The 22415-nt window shown below is 42.1% G+C and overlaps 1 pseudogene; it reads right to left on the bottom strand.

The window, feature by feature from the left end:
• Positions 1-800: 800 nt before the first annotated feature.
• LOC128052672 (translin-like) lies at positions 801-1649 on the bottom strand (annotated as a pseudogene).
• Positions 1650-22415: the final 20766 nt, after the last annotated feature.

Below are 22415 nucleotides of genomic sequence, written 5' to 3'. Positions count from 1 at the left end.
TTAACAAACGCTGGAGTGGGTGTGGAGAAAAAGGAACCCTTCTACACTGTTGGTGGGAGTGTCAGATACTACAATCACTATGGAAAACAGCATGGAAGCTCCCTAAAAAACTAAAAATAGAGCTACCATATTATCCTTCAACCCCACTCCTGGGTATGTATCCAGAGAAAACCATACTTCAAAAAGATACATGCACCCCAATGTTCATAGCAGCACTATTTACAATGGCCAAGACATGGATGCAACAGAAGTGTCCATCAGTAGATGAATGGATAAAGAAGATGTGGTGTATATATATGCAATGGAATATTACTCAGCTATAAAAGTGAATGACATATGGCCATTTGTAGTACCAAGGATGGACCTACCCCATTCGATTTGTAATTATATTTCAGGGAACAATTTGTGACATGACATATCTGAATCATTATAACAGAATGTTGAATTATTAATAACAGTATTAAATAAGATAACAGCATAATATTTACAAAGTTAAAAAAAAAAACTCTTGATTAGCATTGTACAATGGACAATTTCTTTTTCAGGGGTTGGGGGGCGGTAAGCAAGATAAGAACTTTAGCAAGAGATCGACATGTACGTTTTCTGACAAAACTGAAGCATATACTGAGTTACAGAGCAAATTCACTGAAAACAAAGAAAAACCTGTCCTTGTAAAGGCTATTCTGTTACCCCCTAAAAAGCGCTTCAACCCTGAAACACCACACAACCAGTTAAGAAATGATGGGGTATCTTAACTACCATGGGAGGTGCTGGGCTGGGCCTGGTGGGCACCGCTGGAGTCAGCAGGGCCGGCGGCGAGCCCCCTGCCTCACGCAGGCAGCTGCCGGCTCCCTGTTGCAGCCCCGGATGGAGAGATGGCAGACCACCTTCTTCACTTTCTTCACATCGTACTTCAGGCCCTCGTAGCGCTTCCTCAGGGAATCATTTTGGAGGTTGAGGAGGCAGAAGCCGGAATCCAGCTCGTTTGATGAAGGTGGAGATGTGCAGGGGCCAGGAGTAGTCTCCGGGGGTCACGCTGTTGACGGATAACCTCAACAGTTCACTAGCGAGAATGAGAACTCCCAAGAGATAATCTTCCACATCCGAGTGAAATCCCTTCTTCGGATCACGCTCACTGCCAAGGACCTTGGTAACCACTTCTCGGTTCACTATGGTTTTGGACTCCAAGGACACAACAAACGCTGCCAAGAAGACCAGGCACTGCAGCACTAATCTCCAGTGCTCGTGAAACCTGTAATACTATTCCTCAGGAAACTTGGTCTTCAAAGACATTGCTGCTGCTGCTGCTGCTAAGTCGCTTCAGTCGTGTCCAACTCTGTGCGACCCCATAGACGGCAGCCCACCAGGCTCCTCCGTCCATGGCATTTTCCAGGCAAGAGTACTGGAGTGGGTTGCCATTGCCTTCTCCTCAAAGACGTTAGATGTGTTTTTACTGTACCAAAATGTTCTCGAGCTTTCGAATGCCTCTTTGGAATGTCCTGAAACCCAGCACACTGATGGACCCCTTGCAGTAGAGTTCAAATCTCTCGAGCTGTTTGTTCTAGACACTGTACAACTGTCCGGATTTTCTCTCGGATGTCCTGCAGCCCGAAAGTCCTGCAGCCAACAAAGATCTCATTCACAGACATGCTGCCCGTCTGCCAGGGCTGCGAGAGTGGCCGGCAGAGTGTGCTTCGGAGACAGCCGCCGCGTCAGTCGCAACGCCCCGCCGCCACTGCCATGGACAACTTTTGAGTTTTGTTTTTTAAGATGCCCATTTAATTTTCAAACTGTTGTTGTTGTTCAGTTGCTAAGTTGTGTCCGACTCTTGCGACCCTCCGGACGGCAGCATGCCGTCATTAATAATTCTTTATAAAAGAATTCACCAGTAGTTGTATACAGTTGGTTCTTGTACACACAGATAAGTATATATTCTTATCAAAAAATAAATTCCATCATTTTACTTGAGTTGGTTGGACGGCATCACCGACTCAATGGACATGACTTTGAGCACACTCTGCAACATAGTGAAGGACAGGGAAGCCTGCTGTGCTGCAGTCCATGGTGTCGCAAAGAGTTGGATCCGACTTAGCAACTGAACAACAACAAATCATTTTACTTATAATGTAAAACTATAATTTAAAAAGTGGGACACAACCAAAGCAACTCAGAAGGAAGGCATATAATTAAAACATCACTCAATTTAGTTCAGCTCTTGTCTAGTTTATTTCATTTCTTCCATTTGCCTTCATTCCCATGGAGAAGAGGGTGTGGGGCAAGAAGATATGAATTCTACTCTTGTTGCATAGGGATAAGCATGGACTCCCGGCTGCTTCATCATCTCCAAGAAACAGAATGGTGCTTCAAAATATTGAGTACTAGGACACAAACGTTCTCACATTCACAAACCAAACTAGATTTCTAGGAAGACTCATTTGATTAATTTGGACAATTGGGCCTATTTTGTTTTCAAAAGAATCAGGTTGTTGTTGTTAATGATGTTTTGCATTGTGTAACTCTAATGTAATTAATTATTTGTGTTCTACCTTTAAACCATTTAAATGTGTGTGGACAGGGAAAGTATATGTAAGTAACAGTTGTTTACAATGGAAGCTGTTGCACTTTTTCAGTGCAGTTTAGAGACAAAGAAAAGAATAGGAGATCTTAGATGACTTAATTATCAAGAGGTATCAATTATGTAAATGAGCCTGATAGTAAAGAAAGCATCTTTTCCTTACAAAGTTGTTATTGACCCTGAGGCAGTGGTTATTAAACCTAGACATGTATCAGAACCATCCAGAGGGCTTATTGCAAAACAGACAAAAGACCCTCCCTAGAGTTTTTGATTTAGTACTTCTGGGATGGAGCCTGAGAGTTTGTGTTTCTGACAAGTTCCCAGGTGATATGATGCTATAATTCAAGGACCACACTTTGAAAAGCGCTGCTGTAGGGAGACTTCCCTGACCCCTGACACTGGGTACGTTGGTCCTTTATGAGCCTGTCTGTTTATCCCTCCCCTAGGACCATTACTCTGAAATCTGATGACTAACAAACACTTCCAGCTCCTTTATCAGACCTTGAGCTACCTGAAACAGTGCACATCTAATTTAGCAGTGCATCCCCCAGGGACAGCGCAGGGCCTGAATGACACAGACTAGTAGATAGTTAATAATTAAGTGTTGAATTATACTTGATTTATCATCAAATAAAGGAAAACATAAGTTTTGAGAAAGAAACAGAATGTCTGTGTATGAGTGTCTATTTGTGATTTGAAATACTCAGAACCATGATAAGGAGAATGCTGAGTATTCAGGGAAGAAAAGAATATTCTAGAGGCAAGATATATCCAACCAAAGGAAAAATAAGAAACTAGACTTTGAAATTCACTTTAGCTACCATAGTGTGTGATGGGAATAAAATAATTTAGAAATATCACAGTAATAAAACTGTATAAATGTTCTGAACTTTTTCAGACATACTCTTTGGCCCATAATACTCCATCCTGTATAGCTCGTAAAACTGAGAATCACCCCAATTTACCTGGGTATAGCCAAGGGCATACCAGAGATTAAAGAGATCACCCACATCCTAAACAGAAAAAGAGAATTATGAGAAAAAAAATGGAAAAGACCTAGTAGGTCACTCAGTTCTAGTCTCTGGAGTAGTAAAAGATTAAATAAAGTAACAGAAAAAAATTATGGAAATATACTCAAGAAAACTTAAGACTCGCTGATCCTCTAATTTTTTGTGCCTCATGAAGTTCAAGGGTTTATTGTCAACTCATTGCTTAAACCTCTATTCATCAGAAGAAAAATATTCCCTATGGTCTGCATTAGAAATGGAAATAAGAAAGGCAATGCAAAAAGTTGATTTTTGTGGTATTAAATGACTCACTTTTTCCTGTGTTCATGAATTTCTCGTTTGTAACTGTACTTATCCAAAATATTAAAATGACCTTCAGGCCAACCCCTTTACTTAAGAGTAAAAGGGGAAGGGAAAATTACTAGAAGTTGACCATTACAGAAATTACTTGCGAGGCATTTTTCTTTGATAGCTGCAGTTTCACTCATATTATCATCCTTTTCTGTTGACAAGTTTCCAAGATTTTAATCTTGGATTGGAAATGTTACCCTATCAGAAAGGACTTATATTGTCAGAAGCAGCGCTGTCTTGGAATACAGAATCATATATGAGAGTGCTTGCTGTATTGAAAAATACACCATTGCTAGGAAAGGCATTTAAATGTTTAGTCTGCCTGCTTATAAATCACTTTCAGTGTGCTCAAGTTCTTAGACAACATATTGAAAGCTTTTTTATTTCTTTTATTATAGCAGTGTCATTTGCATTGCTGAACTTGGGGTTATGTTGGCAATTCCAGATAAACCCTTGCTCAGAGGGTTTATAACTGCAATTAAATTTCACCCTGGCTTGGAATTCGAAAGTAAAATTTTTGTGAGCTTTTTTTTTTTTTAACTTAAAGTATATCTGATGTTTTTAAGACATGATCAGATTGACAATTTGGGTTTACAAAGGGAAAACGAGTGGCTTAAAGCACAGAAGACTAACAAAGGCATTAAGAGACGGGAGCGTGTTTACCTAAATTCATAGATTTGCTTGGTTGTTTTAGAAGAACATAATCATGGCATTTAAATTTTTTTTCAATTAACTTGATTTGGAGACTACTGCTGCTTTTTTTTTTTAATTGAAAAAATTTTTAATTGTATGGACAGCTTTTCCACTCCCTCTTAGTCAAAATATTTAAAATTCACTTCGATGTCTCGTTAACCTTGGGCACACAGACATTCAGTGCTTTCACTTCTGCTGCTGCTTCAGTTCAGTTCAGTTCAGTCGCTCAGTCGTGTCCCACTCTTTGCGACTCCATGAATCGCAGCACGCCAGGCCTCCCTGTCCATCACCAACTCCTGGAGTTCACTCAGACTCATGTCCATCAAGTCAGTGATGCCATCCAGCCATCTCATCCTCTGTCGTCCCCTTCTCCTCCTGCCCCCAATCCCTCCCAGCATCAGAGTCTTTTCCAATGAGTCAACTCTTCGCATGAGGTGGCCAAAGTACTGGAGTTCCAGCTTTAGCATCATTCCTTCCAAAGGAATCCCAGGGCTGATCTCCTTCAGACTGGACTGGTTGCACAAAGCTAATACTGGCATCCTGTCTTCTACCTACCACCTGGAGCTGTTCTGGGGATGAAATAAGCCTTAGTGAGCTCAGAGTTGTTTGAGAAAGAGAGAAGTTAGGGTATGTTGACAGGAAGCCTTTGGTTTGAGGATGAAACTGAGTTAGAAATATGAGACAATGAAGCATTTCTGAGAAGGAAAATTTAAAGGAGATTTGGAATAACAAGAAAAGAAATGACTCCAATGTTTATTGGGTTTGAAAAAACAATCCTCAGCTTCTGGATTCAAGAGTGGGAGTAGTTCGGCTCAAGGCTGGCTAAGGGAAGGGGTTCTCTTCAAGCCTTCCAGGACTTATCCTTCAATTCTCTCTGGTGGTGCTGGTGCTGGTGCTGAGTCGTGTCCGACTCTCTGTGACCCCATGGTCTGTAGCCCACCGAACTCCTCTGTCTATGGGATTTCCCAGGCAAGGATACTGGAGTGGGTAGCCATTTCTTACTCCAGGGGATCTTCCCGACTCAGGGATAGAACTTGTGTCTCCTGCATCTCCTGCACTGGCGGGCAGATTCTTTACAACTGTGCTACCTGGGAAGCCCCCAATTTGCTCTACCTTTGTGAAAAAAAACAGAAGTAAAGACAACACAGGTTTACTGGCTTTGAAGTGAAATAGATCAGTAGTAATAAATCTAAATATGACTGACTTTGTAGTGGAGGAGAGAAAAATGTCTGGCATAAAGGGAGATGTCTCTGCATCAAGGAGGAGGAATGTCCCTCCTCAGGACTCACATTCCTCTGTGTGTTGGCTCTTACAGAAATACAGCAACAATCGGATTGGTTAAAACTGCAACTCAATGCCACAGCAGAGATTTGAGGAGCAATGAGGATCTGGCTTCCCTGGTGGCTCAGTGCTAAATAATCCACTTGCCAACGCAGGAGACATGGGTCTGATCTCTGGGTCGGGAAGGTTCCCCTGGAGAAGGAAATGGCAACCCACTCTAGTATTCTTGCCTGCAAAATCCCATGGACAGAGGAGCCTGGCAGGCAAAAGTCCATGGGGCCCCAAAAGAGTCAGATACAACTTAACAACTAAATAACAACGAGGTCCTCTAATACTAGGCCATGTGTGTGCAGGCCCATGAAAACTGCAAGGTAACCCAAGAATCCCAATGGACTTAGAGATCACTTGGGTAGACTGAGATGTTCCCAGTAACTCTCTCCAAGAGTACAGATGCCGTTAGATGGCAGTTGTGGGAGGAGGAGACACCATCTACCCCACTTATAGATCTACCCCACGTTCTTACACAGACCTCCACTGTGGTCTGATTTATAGGCTGAAATGATTACTATAGATGCAGCATGCATAACTGGGAGTCTGCTGTAGAAAATCATGAGAGCCTATGTAAGGGAGCTGGGGCAGAAGTGAAAAGGAGATATAATCTGAGGCGTATTTAGGGGAAAGAATTGAAAGGAACTGATTTCCAACTGGATGTGGGATGAGGGTGAGGGATACAAGAAAATTAAGGAAGCCTAAGATGTGAAAATATCAGGAAAATCAATTAATGCAAATAGACAAAACAAGGTTGCACAGGTGAAGCATGGTTCATTTCATAGTGTGAGACACCATCACTGGTGAAAACAAGGCTGGAAGAGAATGGAAGGTGACTTATACAGAGTTCACAGAAAAAGCATGACAATGAAATGAACACAATGTCGTTACATTACTGTGAATACACATACCCAGACTTCTCTCTTCAGTTCAGTTCAGTCGCTCAGTCGTGTCCCACTCTTTGCGACCCCATGAATCACAGCACGCCAGGCCTCCCTGTCCATCACCATCTCCCGGAGTTCACTCAGACTCATGTCCATCGAGTCCGTGATGCCATCCAGCCGTCTCATCCTCTATTGTCCCCTTCTCCTCCTGCCCCCAATCCCTCCCAGCATCAGAGTCTTTTCCAATGAGTCAACTCTTTGCATGAGGTGGTCAAAGTACTGGAGTTTCAGCTTTAGCATCATTCCTTCCAAAGAAATCCCAGGGCTGATCTCCTTCAGAATGGACTGGTTGGATCTCCTTGCAGTCCAAGGGACTCTCAAGAGTCTTGTCCAACACCACAGTTCAAAAGCATCAATTCTTCGGCGCTCAGCTTTCTTCACAGTCCAACTCTCACATCCATACATGACCACAGGAAAAACCATAGCCTTGACTAGACAGACCTTAGTCGGCAAAGTAATGTCTCTGCTTTGGAATATGCTGTCTAGGTTGGTCATAACTTTTCTTGCAATAACCCCATTCCTCTGTACATGCGAGGAAATGGATTATAGACCAAATAAATTGGCTGTGTACTGAGTGGCAAGCACAATTAAAACAATTTTAAAAAATATGGATCTTTAAGTCCATACGGTCTAACTTGACTTCTGAGAAACCCAACTGCCTCTACCGTCAATGTGCCCACATCCAGCCAAGCAGAAAAGAAGAAACACGCCATGCTGCATCTTAAAAATGGCAATTTACTCTGCAGAAGCTCCAGGAAATAACCAGTACATGAAAAAAGAGTCCCATTACTAAATCTAGTTTAATGACTGGACAGTGCTATCCGTACACAAAGAAGAAAAGACAGGACAAGAAGCAGAATTGGATGGAGAGGAGTTTAGTCTGGAGCATTCTAATTACATAACACTGCCCATTAGGTGAGTGAAAGCACAGAAGGAAGCTCAGAAGAGTGAGAGGGTCTGAGGACAAAGTAATCTTTCTCCTGCTCACACTGAGAATTAGGACAAAGCATAAGTGTAGTTTTGATATGTTACACATTTACGAAAATCTCTGTCTTACCAAAAGCCAAAGTTGACGCCTTCTATCTGTGAGAATAAAAAGGGCAATAAGCAGCAAGATGAAAATTCCATGTTGGCCACAGTAAGAAGCCAAGGATAAAAGCAGTCTGAAAAGGAACAAGGAGCTTCCGTATCCAGCAGATTCTCAGACGAGACACACTGAGGAACTCTACTGAAAAGAGCAAAGAATGCTGGACAAAATATACATAATATATATCAATGAGCTCGCAGACAATTAAGAAATTCTCAGGGGCCAGCGGCCAAGTGAAAGAGGAAATCCAGGCAAGCAGATACGTGAAGCCAGCCTTCACTCTAAGGGTAAGAGAAAGGGTATAGAGGCAGGTGTTGCGTTGTTATTCTACATATCCCGCACTTATTTTGTAAATATGCATTCATGTTTACGTTGCTGAACGTGTCGCGTCAGTTACCCCGATTCTCTGATGTGTTCTGTAGCCTGAGGAAGCTGGTCTTTAGGGACTGCATCAAACCACCTCTCTAGCTTCCAACCGAGTCTGGCCATGACCATAGATGGCAGATGAGGGGAGCGGAGTGTAGACCCTCCCAGATATTTCCATCCCAGGGAGCCAAGGTGGGCCATGTTCCTTTGCCAAAGGAACTCCAACAGAACAGAACTCCTGTCAGCTACTCAACTTCAAAGAGAGTTCCCTGTGGCCCCTTCAGGCCTGAGTGTGGCAGTTCAGTTCAGTCACTCAATGTGTCCAGCTCTTTGCAACCACATGGACATCACCATGCCAGGCTTCCCTGTCGATCACCAAACTCCCGGAGCCTACTCAAACTCATGGCCATTGAGCCAGTGATGCCGTCCAAACATCTGATCCTTTGTCAGCCCCTTCTCCTCCCGCCTTCAATCTTTCCCAGCATCAGGGTCTTTTCCAGCGAGTCAGTTCTTCGCATCAGGTGGCCAAAGTATTGGAGTTTCAGTTTCTGCATCAATCCTTCCAACGAATATTCAGGACTGATTTCCTTTAGGATGGACTAGATGGGTCTCCTTGCAGTCCAAGGGACTCTCGATAGTCTTCTCCAACACCACAGTTCAAAAGCATCAATTCTTCAGCACTCAGGTTTCTTTATAGTCCAAATCTCACATCCATACATCACTACTGGAAAAACCATAGCTTTGACTAGATGGACCTTTTATGGCAAAGTAATGTCTCTGCCTTTTCATATGCTGTCTAGGTTGATCCTATAGCTTTCCTTCCAAGGAGCAAGCATCTTTTAATTTCATGGCTGCAGTCACCATCTGCAGTGACTTTGGAGCCCAAAAAATATAGTCTGTCACTGTTTCCATTGTTTCCCCATCTATTTGCCATGAAGTGATTGGACTGGATGTCATGATCTTAGTTTGCTGAATGTTGAGTTTTTAGCCAACTTTTTCACTCTCCTCTTTTACTTTCATCAAGAAACTCTTTAGTTCTTCTTCACTTTCTGCCATAATGGTGGTGTCATCTGTGTTTCTGAGGTTATTGATATTTCTCCTGGCAATCTTGATTTCAGCTTGTGTTTCATCCAGCTGGGCATTTCACATGATGTTCTCTTCATATAAGTTAAATAAGCAGGGTGACAATATGCAGCCCTGACATTACTCTTTTCCCAATTTAGAACCAGTCTGTTGTCCCATGTCCAGTTCCAACTGTTGTTTCTTGACCTGCATACAGATTTCTCATGAGGCAGGTCAGGTGGTCTGGTATTCCCATATCTCTCAGAATTTTCCACAGTTTGTTGTGATCCATGCAGTCAAAGGCTTTGGCATAGTCAGTAAAACAGAAATAGATGTTTTTTCTGGAATTTTCTTGTTTTTCAATGATCCAGCAGATGTTGGCAATTTAATCTCTGGTTCCTCTGCCTTTTCTAAATCCAGTTTGGACATCTGGAAGTTCTCAGTTCACATACCGTTGAAGCCTGGCTTGGAGAATTTTGAGCATTACTTTGCTAGCATGTGAGATGAGTGCAATTGTGCAGTAGTTTAAACATTCTCTGGCATTGCCTTTCTTTGGGATTGGAATGAAAACTGACTTTTTCCAGTCAGGTGGCCACTGCTGAGTCTTCCAAATTTGCTGGCATATTGAGTGCAGCCCTTTCACAGCATCATCTTTCAGGATTTGAAAGAGCTCAGCTGGAATTCCATTCCCCTCCACTAGCTTTGTTCATAATGATGCTTCCTAAGACCCACTTGACTTCGCATTCCAGGATGTCTGGCTCTAGGTGAGTGAGCACATCATTGTGGTTATCTGGGTCATGAAGATCTTTCTTATATAGTTCTTCTGTGTATTCTTGACACCACTTCTTAATATCTTCTGCTTCTGTTAGGGACATATCATTTCTATCCTATATTGTGCACATCTTTGCATGCAATGTTCCCTTCAGTTCAGTTCAGTCACTCAGTCATGTTCGACTCTGCGACCCCATGAATCACAGCACGCCAGGCCTCCCTGTCCATCACCAACTCCCGGACTTCACTCAGACTCACGTCCAGTGTTCCCTTGGTATCTCTAATTTTCTTGAAGAGATCTGTAGTCTTTCTCATTCTATTGCTTTCCTCTATTTCTTTGCATTGATTACTGAGGAAGGCTTTCTTATCTCTCCTTGCTATTCTTTGGAACTCTGCCTTCAAATGGGTATATCTTTCCTTTTCTCCTTTGCTTTTTGCTTCTCTTCTTTTCTCAGCTATTTGTAAGGCCTCCTCAGACAGCCATTTTGCCTTTTTGCATTTCTTTTCCTTGGAGATAGTCTTGATGACTGCCTCCTGTACAATGTCATGAACCTCTGTCCGTAGGTCATCAGGCACTCTATCAGATCTAATCCCTTGAATCTATTTGTCACTTCCACTGTATAATCATAAGGGATTTCATTTAGGTCATACCTGAGGTGGTTTTCCCTACTTTCTTCAATTTAATTTTGAATTTGGCAATAAGGAGTTCATGATCTGAGCCACAGTCAGCTCCCAGTGTTTTTTGCTGACTGTATACAACTTCTCCAACTTTGGCTGCAAAGAATATAATCAATCTGATTTTGATATTGACCATCTAGTGATGTCCATGTGTAGAGTCTTGTCTTGTGTTGTTGGAAGAGGGTATTTGCTATGACCCGTGGGTTCTCTTGGCAAAACTCTCTTAGCCTTTGCCCTGCTTCATTTTGTACAGCAAAGCGGAATTTGCCTGTTACTCCAGGTATCTCTTGAATTCCTACTTTTCCATTCCAGTAATGGTTTAAGGATGTGGTAGCCCGAGGGAATGTCAGCACCCTTTATTGTTATTCTCTTAACCCTGCTCACACCTTTGTAAATAGTCTCACATTAACCATCATTAGTTACCCTACTTGATTAGTTACCTACTGCAAGAGGGTAAGCCCCTTGCAGGCCCCTGATCAATGTAGCCATACAGTATTTAGAGGAGAAATTGTTTATAGAAAGATAAAGAAGATACAGGAAACAAACGTATGAGGGAAAGGTGGTGTGTACTAAGTCGCTTAATGGTGTTTGACTCTTTCTGACCCTATGGACTGTAGCCCACTGGGCTCCTCTGTCCATGGGATTCTCCAGATGAGAATACTGGAGTGGGTTACCATGCCCTTCTCCAGGAGATCCCCGCAGTCCAGGATAGAACCTATGTCTCTTGTGTCTCCCGCATGGGCAGGTGGGTTCTTTACCACCAGTGCCACCTGGGAAGCCCAGGGGGGGAAAGTGGGAGAAAGGATAAACTGAGAAATTTGACATATACAAACTACTATACATAAAATAACTAACAAGGACCTACTGTACAGCACAGGGAACTCTACTCAGTGCTCTGTAATGACCTACGTGAGAAAAGAATCTAAAGAGTAGATATGTGTTTATGTGTAACTGAGTCACTTTGCTGTACAGCAGAAACTGACATAACATTGTAAATCAACTAATGGCCAATAAACATTAACTTTAAAAAAAAGAAATAAAGAAGAGTGGTTAAAAGAGCCAAATGCTATAGAGTTTGTATGACTTTAGGGCTAAGAAGGAAAGAACAGACATGACAATAAGCAGGCAATGGTGACCTTTATTAGTAGGGAAAGCTTATGCATAACAGTGGGGTTAGAAGTCGCATCTAGGGGATTAGCAACTGGGACAATGGAGTCAATAAAAGGAGATATTTCTTTGGAGAAAGTTTGGCATTAAAGGAAGCAATTTTCTACACACACACACACACACACACATTTTCAGTTTAGGGTTTGATAGAGAAAGAGATCAAGCCAGAGAAGAGATTGCAAATTGAAGTGTCAAGAAGAATAACTCATAGATGAGGGCTCCACAAGGTAGCAGGAAGAGATAGAATCAAGATAATGAAGTAAGAACCTTTCTGTTCTGAAAAGAAGTCTTAAAACCAAAGGTAAAAGAAGATCAAGACAAATCTGGACTTGAGATGGGTGGACGTTTCAAGCATTCGTTCTTGTCTGTTTTTCTTCCCTTCTACAGCAGGAGCAACAAGGTTTCCCTTGGAGGCAGGGAGGTGTGAAGGGTGAGGCTGGAGGCTGGATAAAACTGGTAAATTTTGGAATAAACTGTGGGCATTGGAAGAAGTGTGTTTTACTTTAAATAAAGCATCTCTTTTGATTCACAGTAGCTAACCCACCATCAATGGGGGTGAGGAGGGGACAGCCACTCAAGTGTCCAACAAACAAGTTTCCTTAGCTTTCTGGAAGGCAATTATATGAATTTCTGTTGGCTTCTGTGGCTGTGATGCTCTAAAGGTAACCCAAGCTCATGTAAATCTGACACTAGGATTACAGATATTCATCAGGCATCCCAAACAAAGGAAACGCAGCGGGAGCAAAAGCAAGAGAATAAGTGAGAGCAGCGGGAGGGGGAAAAGCCTAGCAACCAGCAAATAACACCATCCAAATTCATCTTATGCAGTCACTGGTGCTTTAACAGGGAAGCAAAGAAAAGCAGGTTTGATGAGGCTTTGTGTCTTAATAAAACATCTTTGAGGATTGAGGAAACAATGTATACAGAGCGTTCTGTGTTCCTTCATCATCAAAGGCACAGGATTAATGGATGCAGCTCTTCTTTCTCATGCATGACAATGTATTTATCATTCTTTACGTTATTCTGAGACTGGATGAGGACAGCTCCATCCGGTTGCCCTGCCAACCCTTCTCAAGTAAGAGGAGAGTTCAGACACCACATTGTGTTTGATTGTTGTATTCCTCCTATTGAAGCGGATCTGAATAGAAAAGCTACCCACTAATGGCAGTAAATGTCAACACTGTAAACAAGTTTTAGAAATGAGAAACAGCCATGATAATCAAGCTATCTAAATGCAAGTGACATAAGCTTCAAACGTTGTGGCTAATAATTTCTCCAAGTAAATCTCATTTTTAACATGCCTGTGTGTGTGTGCAAAGTCGCTTCAGTCATGTCTGACTCTTTGCGACCTCATGGACTGTAGCCCACTAGGCCCACCAAACTCCTCTGTCCATGGGATTCTCCAGGCAAGAATACTGGAGTGAGTTGCTATGCCCCCCTCTAGGGGCTCTTCCTGACCCAGGGATTAAATCCCTGTCACTTACATCTCCTGCATTAGCAGGAGGGTTCTTTACCACTAGCACCACCTGGGAAGCCCCTTTAATGTGCCCACTGTATGCCAAATACACTGCATGAAAACTCCATCACCAAAGTGGGGAAAGGAAGAGAGTGAGGTTGCAAAGCTTCAGGGCTGCATTCTCTCTGCCTGACTCCACCCAACTAAAACAGTGGGTGTTTTACATGTTACAAATAGAATCTTCAGGTAAGAATGCATTTGAGCAAAGGACTTTACATCTGAGAATTTTGAAAATCACTGCACCAAAGGAACACACAATGGAAGGGAATCCTTCAGCAAATCCTTCCTTAAACTACTTGTTTTCATTTCTTGTGCAGACATTTATTGAGCATCTTCTGTGCATAAGACCATGATCTTTTCACTATGATGGGCATAAAGAAGTTAAAAATACAGGAGAGGAGGTGGGAAAAAATGGAAATTAATGGATAGGAGTGTGGTTCTTGAGAAGGATGAGTGTGATCTTGAGCACAAGAAAAGGGACTAGCCTCAGCTGCATGAGGAAAGCCTTGTCCACCACAATGAAACAAGAGACACAAATGGCTTTTGGGGTATAGGGGTAGGGAGAGTAAATAGAGAGGGGAGGGAACACAGAATATGAGAGGATTCCTGCCTGGTGGCTGTGATCTCCTTTATAAATTGTTCTCCATTCCTCCCACATTCATCAGCTACCTATCATGTGCCAGACATTGTGCTCAGTGATGATGGACATGGACAGTGTCCCTTGGGAACTTGCAATCCAGCTGAAACAGTGAAACCAGTGGATTCAAGGCTACAATTCAGAAAGCCAGCGAGAAAACCCATAAGGCATGGGACAGAAAATAGACACTGTGTGGATACAGAGATCATTTTTGACCTAGCTAACCAGAAGAATGAGGATGATGAGGTCTTCAACAGATAGAGGTGGCGTGAGCTGATAACACAGGAATATTCTGTTTAATAATATAGTGATGATCTTTGTATATCACAGACCATCAAAGCCTATGCATCTTAAAATGAGGTACATATATCTTTCAGATACATTATCTCATTTAATTGTCACAATAATCCTGAAAATCATGTACTACTGTCACCATTTAACAGATGGGGGTGGGAAATCTCTAGGAAGGAAAATAACTTACTCAAAGACATTTCCTTGATAAAGGGCAAAGCCAGGATTTGAATCTAGGTCTGTCTGAGTCCAGAGTTCATGTTCCATCCTCAGCACCAGACTGCCTCTTCATTGATATTTTTTTTTATCATTTTTTTCCTGCCTCACTCTCCCTGAATCTTTCAACTCACCTGCATTCAATTGATGAGCAATCAAAACTCTTTTAAAGAATAATTACATAATTCTAAATCATTTTTATCACAGTAGCAAACGTGTACTGAAAGAATATATATTCTCTTTTAAACTTTGACAGGTTTCCATTTATCAGAACCAGAGATAACCAATTCAAACTGAAAAGGTCACTCTAGAGCCTCATTCCCACCAGAGCTATCATGTGGCTTCAAGAAACTTCAAGGCATCCATGCGTTACTCATCTGAGGACCTTCAGAACTTAACCCAGAGCCTAATGCAAAGGAATAATCTAATTAATGCTGCTGCTGCTGCTGCTGCTGCTGCTGCTGCTGCTGCTGCCGGAGAAGGCAATGGCACCCTACTCCAGAACTCTACATTGAGATGAAATGAATGAATGATCAAATATTCCCTTTGCTTTGTGCTGAAGAATTGATGCTTTTGAACTATGGTGTTGGAGAAGACTCTTGAGAGTCCCTTGGACTGCAAGGAGATCAAACCAGGCAATCCAAAATGAAATCAATCGAGAATATTCACTGGAAGGACTGAAGCTGAAGCTCCAATACTTTGGCCACCTGATGCGAAGAAGTGATTCATTGGAAAAGACCCTGATGCTGGGAAAGATTGAAAGCAGGAGGAAAAGGCAGCAACAGAGGATGAGATAGCTGGATGGCATCACCAACTCAATGGACACGAGTTTGAGTCAATTCTGGGAGATAGTGAAGGACAGGGAAGCCTGGCATGCTACAGTCCATGGGGTCGAAAGAGTTGAACACGACTTAGCAACTGAACTTTGCTTTCAGTGAATGGGCTGATTAAATTAGGCAGAAGAAGCTGTTCTATATGGCAAACTCTCCACATGTTAAACCCATTAAGCAATAATGAGACTACACCATGTGCTAGGATGTGCTCACTTGCTCAGTTGGGTCCAACTCTTTGTGACCCCATGGACTGTAGCCCATCAGGCTCCTCGGTCCATGGGATTTTCCCAGCAAGAATACTGGAATCTGTTGTCGTTTCCTCCTCCAGGGGATCTTCCTCACCCTGGGACTGAATCCAAGTCTCTTGCGTCTCCTACAGTAGCAGGCAGGTTCTTCACCACTGTACCACCTGGGAAGCCCCAGTTGCCATGATACTGGTGGTGTTTATTTGTTTCTCTGCATATTGACTTGTTTCTATTTCAACACCCACCTTTTCCATTTCCATTCAGTTGTTATTTATTTAATATTAATGACCATCTATGAAATAAGATACATTATCCTCATTTTGCAGCTGAGGAAACAACAAAGGCTCAGAAATATTAATAGTTTTATGATCTCCATCAATTCACTCAGCTAACAAGGGCTGGAGATTGGATTTCACTGTGGAATGTTTTTGATTCCCAGTCTGCAAAGGAGAATTTATGAAGAAGTCTTAGAAGAAACCTATTCCAAAAACTCACTGATCTCTTCTGCCCAAGAGAAAGTTCTACACTTACAGGACCAGCCTTGCACTTGGCTTTGACCAAGAGGCATAAAGAGAAGATTCTGTCACAGAGACAGTCTCTGCAAATGAAATTGGAAGATCCAGGAAACTAGAGAAAATAAAATACCCAGATTTAATTTTCTACAAATACATCTATCATTAATCTTTTAAATGGATTTTATAAGAACTTTATTGCACATAATTCTCGTCCTGCAATCTCAGATTTACAGAAGCTAAAATTTCCATAAAATATAAAATGTGAATAATTTAGACTACATCCTACTGTACAATAAATACATACCCCAGACAGGAAAAGATCTATAACCTCATTTTCTTCCTGACATCCACCAAGCAGCTTTTCCTGGCAAAAAGTTTGCTGACTCAAGCAGTTCAGCCAGAATCCTAACAAAGCAAAGGGTAGTTCTCTTTGGCTAAAATACCTTTCTTACCAAACACAGTTTAGAGAGGTGGCTCTAGAGTAAAGGCTGCCCAGTTTTAAATTCTACTTCTGCCATTTACAATCTGTGTGATGTGACCTTGGACAATTTAGGAAAACTCTCTGTGTCTGTCCTCCTCTAGGGCTAGGACTATTATGAGTCTTAAATGAAAATAATGCACATAAACTAATTAACTAGGCACATAGCAAGCATCCAATAAACGCCATCATCATTATGCATTATGTGTACATATGTGCGCTGTGCTGTGCTAATTCTCTTCAGTCGTATCTGACTCTTTGCCACCCCATGGACTATAGCCCGCCAGGATCCTCTCTCCATGGATTCTCCAGGCAAGAATACCAGAGTGGGTTGCCATGCCCTTCTCCAGGGGATCTTTCCTACCCAGGGATCGAACCCACATCTCTTTTGCCTCCTGCATTGGCAGGGAGGTTCTTTACCATTAGCACCACTTGGGAAGCCCTATATATTCCATTCATTATCCTATCTTCACGTCTCCCAAAGACTGGGTCAGATTCTTTACCTGTCCTTTCATTCTACTGAGCCAGTGGCAGATGAGGCTTCCTTTGAAGCAATAGTTCCATGGAGATTATCTTTAGAATCAGAAGCAGGAAATCAGAAGACCCTGGAAATCCTAATATTAACATATATTTTTTAGTTCTCTGAACAAAAACAGGCCCACAACAAGGTTGCAAAAAAAAAAAAAAAAAAAAGACATCTGTTTTTAAAGTTGTTGGATACCCCCCAGGTTCTTTGTACATATTATTGCAAGTTCTCTCGGTAATCCTGCAATTCAAAATAATTTAAATTTAACAACCGAGGAAGCTAAATCTCCTGGAGGCCATATTGATATGTTAGGAGCCAAAATACCAACTCAGGTCAGTCTCATGACACCATTCAGTGATTTCCACTCCACCCTCACACTGTGTAAAATCCACCTGACCCTTCTTCTGTGCCTTGACTTGCTTTTGATCCCCATACATGTCCCCCAGCACCTACTTCCTCACACAGTCTCATGGGTAACTAAGACTCTGTCCTCCAGCAGGGGGTGAACTTGACTTGCTTCCCTTGCATGTGCTGTGCTCGGTTGCTTCAGTCATGTCCGACTCTTCGCAACCCCATGCACTATAACCTGCCAGGGTCCTCTGTCCATGGGATCCTCCAGGCAAGAATACTAGAGTGGGTTGCCATGCCCTCCTCCAGGGGGTCTTCTCAACTGAGGGATCAAACCCACTTCTCCTGCACTGCAGGCAGATTCTTTATCACTGACCCACCAAGAAAGTCCCCTTACAACCCATCTAAACTTCTCTGTCCAGTATTCTGTCCTTCATTTCACATTCTTTCTTGCTGGAAAAATAAATTCATTTTCACTAGGGTATTAACAGACATTAACAACCTAATTTTAACCCTCCTCTTGAGAAATCTGTATGCAGGTCAGGAAGCAACAGTTAGAACTGGACATGGAACAACACACTGGTTCCAAATAGGAAAAGGAGTACGTCAAGGCTGTATATTGTCACTCTGCTTAGTTAACTTCTATGCAGAGTACATCATGAGAAACGCTGGACTGGAAGAAAAACAAGCTGGAATCAAGATTGTGGGGAGAAATATCAATAACCTCAGATATGCAGATGACACCACCCTTATGGCAGAAAGTGAAGAGGAGCTAAAAAGCCTCTTGATAAAAGTGAAAGAGGAGAGCAAAAAAGTTGGCTTAAAGCTCAACATTCAGAAAACGAAGATCATGGCATCCGGTCCCATCACTTCATGGGAAATAGATGGCGAAACAGTGGAAACAGTGTCAGACTTTATTTTTGGGGGCTCCAAAATCACTGCAGATGGTCACTGCAGCCATGAAATTAAAAGACGCTTACTCCTTGGAAGGAATGTTATGACCAACCTAGACAGTATATTCGAAAGCAGAGACATTACTTTGCCAACTAAGGTCCGTCTAGTCAAAGCTATGGTGTTTCCAGTGGTCATGGATGGATGTGAGAGTTGGACTGTGAAGAAGGCTGAGCACTGAAGAATTGATGCTTTTGAACTGTGGTGTTGGAGAAGACTCTTGAGAGTCCCTCGGACTGCAAGGAGATCCAACCAGTCCATTCTGAAGGAGATGAGCCCTGGGATTTCTTTGGAAGGAATGATGCTAAAGCTGAAACTCCAGTACTTTGGCCACCTCATGAGAAGAGCTGACTCATTGGAAAAGACTCCGATGCTGGGAGGGATTGGGGGCAGGAGGGGAAGGGGACGACAGAGGATGAGATGGCTGGATGGCATCATGGACTCGATGGACATGAGTCTGAGTGAACTCCGGGAGATGGTGATGGACAGGGAGGCCTGGCGTGCTGCGATTCATGGGGTCACAAAGAGTCGGACATGACTGAGTGATTGAACTGAACTGAACTGGAATAGCAAGAATAATAACTAACATGGTCTTGTACTTAAAATGTGCTGTGTAGGTAGCTACGTATACAAGAATGAAATTAGAACACTTCCTAACGCCATACACAAAGATAAACTCAAAATGGATTAAAGACCTAAATGTAAGACCAGAAACTATAAAACTCTTTGAGGAATACAGAAGCAGAACACTCAATGACATAAATGAAAGCAAGATCCTCTATGACCCACCTCTAGAGTAATGGAAATAAAAACAAACAAGTGTGACCTAATAAAACTTAAAAGATTTTGCATAGCAAAGGAAACTACAAACAGGTGAAAAGACAACCCTCAAAATGGAAGAAAATAATCTCAAAGGAAACAACTGACAAAGAACCAATTTCCAAAATATACAAGCAGCTCATACAACTTGATACCAGAAAAACAAACAATCCAATCAAAAAGTAGGAAAAAGACCTAAACAGACATTTCTGCAAAGAAGACACACAGATGACTTACAAACACATGAAAAGATGCTCAACATTACTCATTATTAGAGAAATGCAAATCAAAACCACAATGAGGTACCACCTTACACCTATCAGAATGGCCATCATCAAAAAGTCTACAAACAATAAATGCTGGAGAAGGTACGGAGAAAGGGAACCGACTTGCACTGATGGTGGGAATGTAAATTGATACAGCCACTATGGGAGACGGTATAGAGATTTCTTTAAAAACTAGGAATAAAACCACCATATGACCCAGCCATCCCACTCCTAGGCATATACCCTGAGGAAACCAAAATTGAAAAAGACACACGTACCCCAGTGTTCACTGCAGCACTATTTACAATAGCTAGAACATGGTAGCAACCTAGGTGTCCATCGACAGATGAATGGATAAAGAAGCTGTGGTACATATACACAATGGAATAATGTCCTATGCTAAGTCGCTTCAGTTGTGTCTGACTCTGTGCAACCCTACAGACTGCAGCCTGCCAGGCTCCTCTGTCCATGGGATTATCCAGGCAAGAATACTGGTGTGGGTTGCCATGCCCTTCTCCAGGGAATCTTCCTGACCCAGGGATTAAACACACATCTCTTGTGTCTCTAGCATTGGCAGGCAGGTTCTCTACCACTAGCACCACCTGGGAAGCCAACAGTGGAATATTAGTCAGCCATAAAAAGGAATGCATTTGAGTCAGTTCTAATGAGGTGGATGAACCTATACAGAGTGAAGTAAGTCAGAAAGAGAAATATAAATATCATATACAGACACATATATATGGAATCAAGAAAGATGGTGCTGATGAATTTATTTTCAGTGCAGCAATGGAGACAGACATAGAGAACAGACTTACGACACAGGGAGACAGGAGGAGAGGGTGAGATGCATGGAGAGAGCAATGTGAATAATTTACAATGCCATACGTAAAATAGACAGCCAACACGCATTTGCTGTATGACTCCAGGAACTCAAACAGGGGCTCTGTGACAATCTAGCAGGGTGGGATGGGCAGGAAGATTGTGGGAAGGTTTGGGAGGGAGGGGACATGGGTGTACCTATAGCTGATTCTTGTTGATGTTTGACAGAAAACCACAAAATTCTGTGAAGCAATTACTCTTCAATTAAAAACAAATGCTTTTAATGTGCTGTGTACTTAATATTTGCATATTCTCAATGCTTATTCATTGTGATTTCAATTCTCACCAAACCATTTTACAGATGATGAAACTAAGGTTACTTAACTGACTGCAAGTCACAGCATTTGCAATTGGCTGCCCAAAAGTGGTCCAGGACTGCCAGACTCCAAAAGCCAAACTTAAAGAGCATTTCACTCTTACTTGTTGAGGCCCCAGTCAAAGTGTGGAGAGGGGCCGGTGTTGTTTAGAAGGGGAGAAAGGAAAGAGGGATGATTTCTTGGTCCCTGTTACAGTCTACACAGTCAACAGTTTGGGAAGTTTTAAAAGTTAAGGCTTTATTATGACTAATATTCAAGTTTCCACTTGGTTATTTCCATTCCGTTCTCAAATATTAACTCAAGCATTAAGCTCCCCAAATATGCATTTTTAAGGATAAGCCCACTCCTGAAGACTGGGAAAAGAGTCAAAACCACCAAGAACCTCTGACAATTTAAAAGGCTTATCCAATGGCTTCAAGAGGGCCATGTGTCCCTGTAATGGTGGGAGGATGTTGGAAGAATATTGCATGGTGTGTGTGTGGTCAGTTGCTCAGTTGCGTCCAGGTCTTCGCGGCTCCTTGGATTGTAGCCTGCCAGGGTACTCTGTCCATGGAATTCTCCAGGCAAGAATACTGGAATGGGTTGCCATTTACTATTCCAGGGGATCTTCCCGACTCAAGGTTCAAACCCATGTCTCCTGCATCTCCTGAATTGGCAGCGAGACTCTTTACCATGTTGAATGATGGCTTCACACGAAATTTATCAGATTTGCTATAATTTTTTATAGTGGATTCATTGCCTATATGAAGGAAATAGGATAAGGCAATCTCTTGACAAAAATACACAGAAAGGGGTTCCAATCTTAAATTTGATGTGCAAATTGTGCCCCTCCGCAAAGAACGTGATAATGATGACGTCTGCAGGATTATGTCAGTGAGCAAGACATAATTCTGGGGCTCTTTGAGGCAACTGGATTCAGCTGATGATCCTTAGGAGTTAATTGCACAATGTATGTTACCAACATGGGATAAACCTACAAGGATATTTCAATAGCGGATAGATTTTTGTATTACAAATTTGCATCAGAGATCATGGAACAAAAGCAACCCTGAATTTGTAAAATGCTAAGAATCTTCTCCTCACTCTACAAGCATCTGCACCTTGAATTTAGTCTTCACTACCTCATCTGCCACCATCTCACAGGGTGACTGAGATAATCAAAGGGGATAATATATCTGGGGGTGCTCTGAAACACCACACAAATGTGAGGAATGATCGTCACCTTTATTACAGTAGATATTCAAGACTCTTCCCAGCTAACGACCTTCAGAAGTCAGAGAAGAATGCCTAGGGGAAAAAATACAGAGTTTTTATTAATTCATTTAGGCTTTGTGCCAACCGAATCTAACTCTAGAACTATTTCCTGTAATTATGATTTAGTAGTGCCAGAAACAAATATAGCTATCAAGTTCAACCACTTGCCTGGAGAACAAATTAGTTCATAAAACGTAGTGGATTTTATCTCCAAATTGAAAATTTGGCCTAAGTCAGTAACAGACACTAAGTCATTTGATTTTGTTCTCAGTAGGGTAAGTTTGGCCAGGTGGT

This window comes from Budorcas taxicolor, chromosome 8, assembly GCF_023091745.1.
Source record: "Budorcas taxicolor isolate Tak-1 chromosome 8, Takin1.1, whole genome shotgun sequence".
NCBI classification, from domain to species: domain Eukaryota; kingdom Metazoa; phylum Chordata; class Mammalia; order Artiodactyla; family Bovidae; genus Budorcas; species Budorcas taxicolor.
Note: the sequence above shows the minus strand (reverse complement) of the source record. Positions and strands in the feature narration are given on the sequence as shown.